This window comes from Monopterus albus, unplaced genomic scaffold, assembly GCF_001952655.1.
Source record: "Monopterus albus unplaced genomic scaffold, M_albus_1.0 scaffold3.1, whole genome shotgun sequence".
Taxonomy (NCBI): Eukaryota; Metazoa; Chordata; class Actinopteri; order Synbranchiformes; family Synbranchidae; genus Monopterus; species Monopterus albus.
Genome location: NW_018127883.1, coordinates 9,976,434 through 9,987,596, shown reverse-complemented (window position 1 = coordinate 9,987,596; position 11,163 = coordinate 9,976,434).

The window sequence follows — 11,163 nt, the reverse complement described above, 5'->3', positions numbered from 1 at the left end:
ATTCAGACTCTATTTCAGAGTCAGTGTGACATGATTTATTCTCCCTCGACCATGTGAGGGTTATGTGTTAAGGCTGTCATACCAAATTGCAACTTTGTAGACAGAAAAGGAACATGAGCAATGCAAAGGTTCAACTTGCTCCTTTGGCAGAAGCAGCTTTGTGTAATTCAAGCAAATATTGCTGAAACAGCTTCTGTCATGACCTCAAACTTACCATAGACAAACCCTCTAAAAAGCCAGATACAAATAAAAAAAAAAAAAGGTGAATGAATCATAGATCCACAAAAAATAATCAAGTTGGGTAATTTTACTTATTTAAAAAAAAAACTGCTTAACAGAGCATGACAAGAGAAGGCATTTTTAAACCTGACAAGATTAAATTACATTTTAAGTAGATGCTATTTTACAGCTAATGGCATTTGTTTCTTCAGCTTTAACAGAACACATACCATCTCATCCGTCTCTGTCATCTCCCTTTAATAGCACCTGACAATTATTTATCCATGCCTAAGTGCCTTCATAGGACTTTCTGATACAAGGTATGTAACAGCCACAAAGAGTATTTCACAGTCATAGAGCCCTCTGCTATATAAATAGAGATGATGACAGTGATGGTGATTCTGGTTATTACTGCTTGCATTTGTCACCACACAAATGTTTTGAGTGCGATTGAAAGTGCTGGAGAAGTTGCTGGCTGCGGGTCGAGGGACACTGGGGCTGGACTTCCAATCTTGTGCTCGTCCAGAACTACTTGAGCTGCTCTGTGCTTGCAAAGCCAAAAGCAGTGCCATTGGAGGAGAAAGCTTAGTGTGCTTAGCAATGTGTTGTAATTTCACAGCCCTCCTCTGTATGAGATCTCAGTTCCTGCTTTAATTATAATAGCTGCCATTTTCTTCACAGCAGATGCCCCTGTACTCAGCATATGTGCAAGGTCATAAATCCAGATTACCTACTTCCTGTGTTGCTTCTTGAGCCATCTGGTGTGATTAAGCAGTAGGCAACACTTTTTCAATAGCAGCTCTTCCCCACCACCCCCCAAAAAGGATGGCAATAGCTCAGAAGTAATTGGCAACAACTTCAGTAAATTAAAAATAAATGTCATTTGTGATTTAATATGTTTCATTGATGTTTTGTTTTGTTTTATTTATTTGTGATTAGACTCAAAATATTCGGTTAATTTAATATATAATCATTTTTTCTAGGGCAGAATTATTCAATAATATTGCATTGCATAATTTGTTGTTTTTTTTTAGTACAGTGTCCTGAAAAAGATGGTAGGTAAGTGGATGTGAAAACAAGCAGATGGCATGCTATGTGTTTGCCACACTGTTGCACACAGTAATAGTACAGTATATAATACTATATGCAGTTGAAAGATAGGCGTTTAGTCATTCACTAGGGTTAAGTTGTGGCATGATAGGGAGGAAATCTAATTGGCATACAAGTTCTCCTATTACATTTTTTATTAACTTAATTTCACTGATCACAGAATTAGAAAAAATAAATTAAGACTTGAAACATATTTTCCTCAGTTTGTTTCGCCCTCATCTGATTTATAGATTTCAACCAGATGTTTTTAAAGCATATCATAAAAGCCCAGTTGTTGCTAAAATTTTGTTCAGTTCAGTTTATTTGTACAGCGCCAAATCACACCAGACACTTCACAAAATAAGGTTTAGAGCTTACTGTTATTATTGTCATAGAGGAAAAAAACCCAACAAATGCCTATATTAAAATTTCCCCCCAGCTACAGTACATTCTGTTTGACAATGAGCCAGTGAAACAAAACAATGACTCTTTTTCAAATGACCTGTAAAACTGGCTGAGCACAAAATGGTAGGATCTACTGTAATCTTCAATGTGGATCCTAGAGGGAGAGCGGAGGAAGAGGGAGCGAACAGCCACTGAAGGCTGTCTTAAGTAGTCTCAGCTGAGACTCCCACAGGGGTCACCAGATTAACTATATGGCCCACCTGCCTGCAAACTGCCTGCAAACTGCTGCAGGCAGAGCGGCAAAAAAGCAGGAAGGGGTGGGGTGGTAACATGGGAGACCTACTGTATCTGCCAGGGTCCACTGAGGGTATGCCACTTCTGGGAGAGCTAATGACACCTTAGTAACCCCAGGGCCTGTGATGGAGCATCTCACCTTGCCAGATGGACATGGTCATTGTCTGGCTGCCTTATCTCTTCAGGGCCATTCTGCCTTAAGATCACTGGGACTGACAGAGCAGGAGCGTAGGCATTCCTACGGAAATTTCTGGAGCAGGCAAAGCCCACGGGGAGAGTCTTGGCAATGCAAGCGGGGAAAATGTAAGATGTCTGTCCTAAAGGCTGTCTAGAGTATCCTAAACAGTCTCTCTGTGATTCAAAATCTAGCTTGTTAATTACCAGCACTGGGACACATTAAGGATGTTTCACTGATATGGATGACGAATATACGCTCTTAGCTGAACACTGTCTTTTTTGTTATTACTGCAACAGTATAATGTGTGTTGGTAGTGGAACAATTTAAAGTACCCTTGGGACTGGATCAATGAGACAAGGCTGTTTGTGTCCCAATACATTATACTTGACAAGCGATTCCATATCTCAGGATGGATGCTTATTGTGTGACTGATGTGGGACTTGATTTTAACAGTAGACAGGAGACAGTGTCTTAAATAAGTTCTGACATTGGGACACCTTCTGCCATGCATTTCAGTATTTAATTTGGTGTACTCATGATGAACCTGCAACGTTAGATTTGGCACAACTATCCAGAAAATAAATGAACATGTCACTCACTGAGCTGTCACTACCTTTCTCATTGCTTTAGGAACTACAGGCCATGGATAAAGCTAACTATACTATGCTTGCAGTAGACTTAAAATAGGACGTCCTATTGATTATATCTTACAGGTAGGTGCATTTATGTGCACCATATCAAAACATTAGCATTTTTAATGTGAATGGTATGTACCTGTCAGATACTTTATGATGTGCTGCCTCTTGTTATTGCCTGAATTAAACATGTTGTTGAAATGTATTTTATTTTCCATTGTGTCAAGTGGGCACAAATGTTAGAACTTCACTAATTCAATTCAGAACTTCATTGTTCCACAAGAGCAAAATTAGTTTTGCAGCAAAGCAAAGATAAAAACTGAAAGATACATTAGTGACCAATGGAAAATGACTATTTTGACCTGATCATACACAAAGCAGCAAAATGTAGACTCATAAAAACTTGCTTCTGATTTCCAGATCCATTAAAATGCAAATGAAGTGATATAATCTAGAATAAATGTACAAGCTAAAAATATTATTATGTGCATTTATTAGAGCAGTAGCTAGTGAAAATTGTCACTAAATGTCAGATGATATAGAAAATATAAGTCTTTATTGATTCACATTGTTTTATTGAGGAGGGAAATGACTACATTTAGAGAGGCAGAGGACCATGTGTACAAATACACAATTAATAAAACGTATTATCTGACAATGAAATGAATGGGGCAATAAAATAAAAACATTTCCTTCTATTTTATGTAGTTGTTGTATGTTGATAAGAAACCATGATTGTCTAGGAAGTGTAGATAAGTGCCTGCCCTGATATTACCCTGTTTTGCTACTTATTTTTCAGTATGCATGTTTATTTATTTATTGAATGATTGATTATTCATTGGAGGTGGTAGAACAACCCAGCGTTCAGAGAGACTGTTATATAACAATCAGATAGTGTGCTCAATGCCCTCAACACACAGAAAATGTGAGGAAGTAAGGTGATCCACACCAAAAAAGTTTTGTAGAAATCATTTATGAAAAGGCAATTTCTTTGTGTGTGTATGTCCCTGAGTTGAAAACAAGGGCTTAGTTAGATATTAACCTAAAGCCCTGGCAAAAGTGCAGGGTATTACATGTTATTTTTACACAACAAGCCTACTGCTGCTGCTGCTTATGTAGGATTACATGATCACTGCTATGGGGACACTCTTCACTTCTGTGCCTAGAATTATAATGTTATTGCACATTACACAGAGTAATGAGCTAAGAGATTAAGATACTGCCCTCACATTACAAAGGAGGCATTTGCATATTGAATTTAAAATTACTCCGCTTGGTTGCTACATTTAATGGCATTGTTTGGAGTGGGAGTGTTGGAGTGGAGACTACTAATTGGGATGTATTGTAATCTGTAGCTGTGGAAGTTAGTATACAGGTATTTCTTTTGGCCTCTTAGGTTTGTTTTCATTTGATTAAGTGACAGGTTACTACATGACGTAGTTAAACTGCTGTACAATGACCAGTGTTGAGATCAAGCCGCTAAACCTTGAGTCTGAGTCATCAAAGAACACACAAAGTCAAGTCTCAGTTACCCAAGTCCAAGTCATCGGGTTCTACATTAAAGGTGCAGTGTGTGAAATTTTGTGACATCTAGCGGTGAGATTGCAGATCGCATAGTTCAGCAAAGCTCTCATACATCATGTTAAACAACCCTCACAGCTGTTTCACAGTGTCTGTGCACTCAGAAGACAAATATGGTTCACTTGAGCGCAGTGCGCTATCCAGCATTGATCATGTTCAAGCTAAAGCTGTCAAACAAAAACTTGCATTTAGGTTAACTTTACTTGCTAAATGACCTGTCCAGCAGCGTTGGCATCATTCTGGAAATGTTTATCCTGGTCTTGTGCCATCATTTATCCTGTTTCTTCATACCTTTCCTTTTTTGATGAAAGGGATTCAAGCTGTCTTCCTTGTTGTGGTGTTAAAGTACAACTACGATCCCCCATTTCTTCTAATTATGAGTGTTATACTCAGGACAACGCTTCCTCTTTGTTTCTAACATTACTTCTTCTTTGTCTTCCAAGTGTCTCCAAATCTAATCTGCTATTAAAATGTGACAACATGAACTTCATGCTATAGAGCCAATGTGTGGTTTGTCCTTTCGTGGTGACTGCAAAAAACATGGTGGCCTGCATGATAGGGGATCAGCTCCTATATAGATATAAATGCAACAATTCACATTTTCTGGTGATTATACATTTATGAAAACACAATTAAGCATGCTATAGCCCTTTTCTGCTAATAAATCCTTAAATCCTAAATCTTAAAGGCTGCACCTTTAAACACAGCCAACATTGCTCTCACCATTTCAAAATGAATTTACTTAATTTGTGTGATACAATAGCTAAACAAATGTGTTCATAAACACGCACACACACACACACACAACGTAACGTAAAAGTGAACAGTGCAGATGCTGACATGCTAAGTTTTTTATATTCTAAATTATTATGGCCTATTCAAAATAAATAAATAAAAGTCTCGGCTCAAACTTTTGAGTCTGAAAGCAGTCAATGGTCCTGGACTCGAGTACAACATTGAAAATTATGTGCTGGTACTTTCAAATAAATCTGTATTTTGTCAACTAATTAAACTTACAACACCTAAGAGACTTTCAAAATTTGGCTTACAATTGAAATTCATCATCATTGTAAAATTTTTAACAGAAGATATATGAGGTTTCTTGAGGCAACCAATCACCATTTGTCCTTCACACTGAAAAGACACAGTTGTAGAGTGGAGAATAGGATTTATATCAGCTTCTATATTAACCTGGGAGGTAAAGACCTCTGCCTCCACATGTCAGGATGCTACCTGGTGACTGCAGAGCTGTTATGGGGGGGTAGCATTGATCGGGCTGGGTGTAAACGCTGACAACCATGATATTGTAATTCTGCAGTCTTGATCTGAATACTGTCAAGTGCGAAGTCTGTAGATCTGACGGGTGTGAAGGTGTGGTGGGAGAGAGGGGCTGACCTTATTAACTGTGTCATTGATTACATGTTATAAAATGTTTATAGTCCTCAGTGCTGAATGCTTAGTAGATATGTGGAATTCCCAAAGTCCAATATGATTTGTAAAGATCTGGAACTGAGAATCCACTATGGACATGTTCAGGATATTGACAAATCTACTTGTGGACCGACCAACAAGGCCTTAAAAAACATTGCTTGCTACGGTGGTTGAGAAGCTTATGCCATTGAATTGTCACTGCCATCTTGTAGCACGCTGGCTGGAGGCCATATTTAGGAGCAGACGCTGACATGCTTGACCTTGACAAACGAGACACACAAGATGGATTACCTGGAGGTCTAATCCTGATTCTCTAATCCCAGATCAGTCTCACCAAGATTAGCACTGAGGAAATCAACCACATGTGAGGCTAAGCAGTGACAGGCCTTAAAAGCCCCCCTAACACCACCCACCTTGAACTACACTGAAAGCAGCTCTCAGTAAAGAACTGCTGAATACATTGGCATTAAAGTATTTATTGAGCTATTTCTAGGTTTCCCAAAATGCTGATATCAGTAGCAAATGATTTTTTCCCAGGAGCAGGAGGGAGATGGGATATGTCATTCCGACATCTTCAGCTACAGGAGTGTTGCAGTTTGATCTATGCCTAGAGAGTATGTTTTATTCTGAAGTAACTTTATTAGTGAGTTAAAAGAAAGTGCTGTTCATGTATTGTATTGTTGTTACTTGCAAAACAGCATTTTTAGAAAGTGGTGTTGTGGCACTAAGATATATTATTTATAACTGAAACGTTTGCATGTTTTGAGATGAGCACTGTATCATCATAATTGCCACTACCACCCTAGGCAGAGAGACATACTAGAATATAGTATATGCTGGGGAACCATAGTCTGCCATGACTTGTAATACATACTACTGTGAGAAACAGAGGCAGAATAAAATCCAAACATGGGTCAGAGGCAGGTAATCAGTCCAGGGTGAACAAAATCCTGAGGGAGAGGCCAGAGGCATAGTTCAAAAGTCCAATTGTGACAGAATAGGAGAGAACATTAAGAAATAACATTACTAAACTAAAAAAAACTAGCAAGGCACAAAGATCTAGATACTGAAAGCTATGAGAGACTGGTAAGTGTAATCAGTCAAATGGAGACAAGTGTGTGTGAGACTGAGTAAGTGAGTGTGTGGGTGCCAGAGTCAGGACTGGATAATAAGGGAATGAGTGGCAGCGAAAGAGAGACACAAAGAACTGGACACTGGAAGGGGAGACACGGTCCACAGAGCAGTCCAGAAGGCACAGAACCGGGGAAACGTGGAGCAGAGGAAAATTCATAGTTCATAATGCTAACACTTTATGGTTACTTTGTCTTTTAACATTTCCCAGATACCTGGTTTTAACTTATCACAAATTTAGAATGTCCTTTGGTGTTACAAGGAACAATGAGTTCTGTTTTCCTGAAATAGAGCACAGAGGCGAATGCAACGGCGCCAGCACACATGGCTGTGCTCAGTTGGTTGCAGTTTTGGTGACTACTGGATTTAAGGGTTTATTTTAACTTTGAGTGGGTTAAAATACATTTGGGTACCTCTTCTCCTGCTTCTCCGTCAAAACTCTTGTAGGAAAATTGCCGTGCACCTGCATCTGCGATAAAGGGTGGTCTGAGTAGGTTTTAACCTAAGTGCAAGTTTGAGTCAAAATGAGCATCAAAATTGCCCTGCGCTGCCTAATCAGCACAAACACGGCCTCAGCTGGGCCTCTCGTCCCAAATCAGTGTGACCTTGTTCATTCACAGCAGGAAAGTACCAAACACACCAATGCTCAAAAATAAATAAATAGACCTGTACCCAAGGAAAATTGCACAAAGGTTGCGTTTGAAGCTACACCTTCCAATGAGCCCAGTAAAGGCCAATGAGCATTACCTCCTTAGCAAAACACAGTGTGGGAGATGAGAAGCTTTAACAGAAACCACGTACGGATCAAGAAGCTTGCAACATTTGAGAACAGTCTCATTTCTCAGTGGGAGAGCATCTACTTGCTCAAAGACTGTAAAGCCCTACTCTCATAGGAAAAGTGTCCTGTGCAAAAACAGCCACGGCTGAAGGAGAAAAAGATTCTCTCTGTAGTTACACTGAAGATTTAAACCCTACCTGACTCCCATACCTACTTTGAATATTATCACCCCATTCAATGGCCAATGTCAGTTACCATCAGGACTATTGTTAGTAGGGCCACACTCCACCTCCTAGTCGACTTTGTAGGCAGATGCTTTAAAGTTTAAGGAGAGACTGTAATTTGGCTGAAAATAACTACAGTATAAACAAAACTGTGATTATTGTATTGAAACAGGAAATGAGCTGCTGTCTCCCTTTTGGAAAATCCTGTGTTTTGTCAAAGGGCCTTCCACCACAACATCCTCCTGATGTGGACTCTGTTGCTCTTCATACAATGTCACCCATGTCATCTGACTGTTTCATAAATACTATGACCACTATAGTTCATCTAAGCTTTTCTAAGCTGATAAATACAGAAACCATATCGATCTATTCTCTCTCTTTTTCTTTTTATTCCTTCTCAGGACCATGGATGTACTGCTGGTGATTCTCTCCCAGGAGGCACAGGACGTGAAACGTCGCCTTGTTCCCCACATGAGTCAGGCTGGATTAATATGAGCAATTCATGGAGGCAGAGCTGCTTTCAAATTTCAAGAAAATTCAAGAAATTTGAAAACAGAATGTCTTATAAGAATAGTAATTAGAAGATAGATTTTCTGTCATTCATGACCCATGGCAGCCATTGGTAAAACAACAAACAAACTTGTGTTTCTAAAGAGGGAGCCACGTTTTAACATATCAACAGGCAGTAGGTCCCTATAAACTGCCAGTGGGGCAGGATGCTTTGGTATCGATCTTATTGACCCTATTATCAATGCTTAAAATTTTATACCAGCAGTATTTTCATGACCAATCAAACCATCCTTGTGTTGTGTTTAACTAAACCTCAGTTCTACTGAAAGAATTCCAGTAATGATGTGAGATTCTTCTGCCACCACTTCTTCTCTGAGACCCTTTAATCTTGCAGTCCATGACAATTTCACTGATGTAAGTGTCTCAACATGGTCTTTTCTCCTTATGATCGACATCTGACAGTGTTGATTCCCACTCAGCAGTTTGGTTCACACTTCAGATACCTTTCTGCAGCAAATCCCTAGCAGACATTTAGGTGGCTTTGCTGTAGAAACGATTCTTGTCACTTAATGCTGTAACAAAACCTCGACTCAGCATAATGAGTCTTTAAGCCACTGCCAAAATGTGACATGCCTTTGAACTAACTGTGTTTAACCGTTTGAGAGGGTGTAAAAGACACTGAAAATGATCATCAGATCAATTATCAATCAATGGATGTTGCACCTTTCATACAAGTCAACTGCATATTACAAAACACTGACAACACACAGCATGGTAAAAATGGACTAGGTGATTAATACCTAAAATGCAAATAAAATTATAATATAATAATAATGTACACTACCAATCAAAAGTGTGGACACACTTTCCTATTCAAAAAAAAGGAAAACCTAAACCAAAACCACAACCTAACCTTAAACTTTTCTAACCACATAGCACATCTCTGGTCTGTGGCATGATTTGTATGTCTGCCCTGCACTGCAACTACATAGTGGTGACTCTGCTGATGTTAATAAATACAGAGTTTAATTCATTACAAAACAGTTGCTTATCAAAGTTATCTAGGCAGCAAAAACATTTACCACCAAACTAAAAATATTCTAGCAGACGACTGGGACTGTAGATAAAGAGTATGGAGAACGCTGTCTCCCAGAGAGAGAAGACTTCTGACCCATTTCTCCTCAGTGTCAATCTATAAATGCTACTGGAGCGTTTCCTTGCACCGGTTCCTACACATTTTTCTCCCTACTCAAAGTCTGAAAAATATAGGGTGACATTTTTAGGGTTTTGGGCCCTATGCTTGAAATGTATGGCCTATCATAAAATCAAGAATATGGATGGAAAATGGTGGACTTATAGTAGCAAATACTGTTGACTCTTTGTTTTATTGTGTTGAGCTTTTTGCTTTGATTTAACAAAGTTCAGTCAAGAGGCAAAATGAAAATCAGAAGCAAGAGAAACAAGGGGTGAGTTTTCACCTTAGTTACACTTATAAAGTCATTCTTGAATAACTGGTTATACTTACACACAGTTCACATTACCAGTCAAAAGTCTGGACACAAGTTGAATTCATTTGGAAAATGTATCCAGACTTTTGACTGGTACTTTACCTTAAACAAAGCTAAAAGTAAAAACCCCTGCTGCCCTAGGAAAGATCTATTTTTTCCCTTCTCCAATGAAGGTTTAGAAGCTTTCATTATCCAATTAAAGCACCATATCGGTTTTATTTCATTCACATTTGGACTAGAATTCAGGCAGAAATTGACTTGAGTACACCTGCTGCAACATATATTCAAATATATTTTCTTATAGCTTTTCTTAAAGCAATTTTCACTGTCCATATAAACACTGTGTTTAAAGGATCACCACAAAGAAGCACAATGCATTAAAAATGTGATTCCTGTTGTTTTGCAACAAAAAAACAAAAAAAAATCTTTCAAATATTTGACTGCATTGTCCAAGGTTATACCAGACAAAACTGACAATAAATTAGACACACTTCTCTTAAGGAGAAACAAATCAGATTCAACAACATATAACCTCCAGTCATGTCTGAAACTTAATCATGACCAGCAGCTACCAATACTTCCTGATTACATGCAGCCTGCCAAATGTTAACCACAAACATTAACACACAGCCAGGTCTGTCTTACCTTAAAACAGGGGATTTGTGCAAAAACATCCATGTTATTAAATCCAAGGTAACTCATATTCCAAATGTTCACTCTGTCCTCCATGTGTTTTAGAAAAACATAGCCATTTTTTGTGTAGCTAACAATGCTAACAAAACATTTCCTGTTGCTGCTCCTTCACATTAAAAGCATTGCATTTTCAAAACACCAAATGCAAAAGGATATTATTGTGAAGGTGTAATGGGAAATCTCCAGACATTTCTTTGTCACCCCAAAGACTAATTCCACAGAACTTTCAAAATAATAATACACTTCTTCTTTTTATATTTATCATCTCAATATGTTCCAAACACTTAGAATTGTATCAAAATATGGCTTAATTGATAATTTTCTGACATATTATATATAACTATAAAAATACTCCCCTCCTTGAACCGCCACCTTATTGTGGTGGAGGAGTTTGAGTACCTAGGAGCTATGTTGTCGGGGGCTATATCTCCCTGGTAGGGTCTCCCAAGGCAAACAGGTCCTGGGTGACGGATCAGACTAAGAGCGG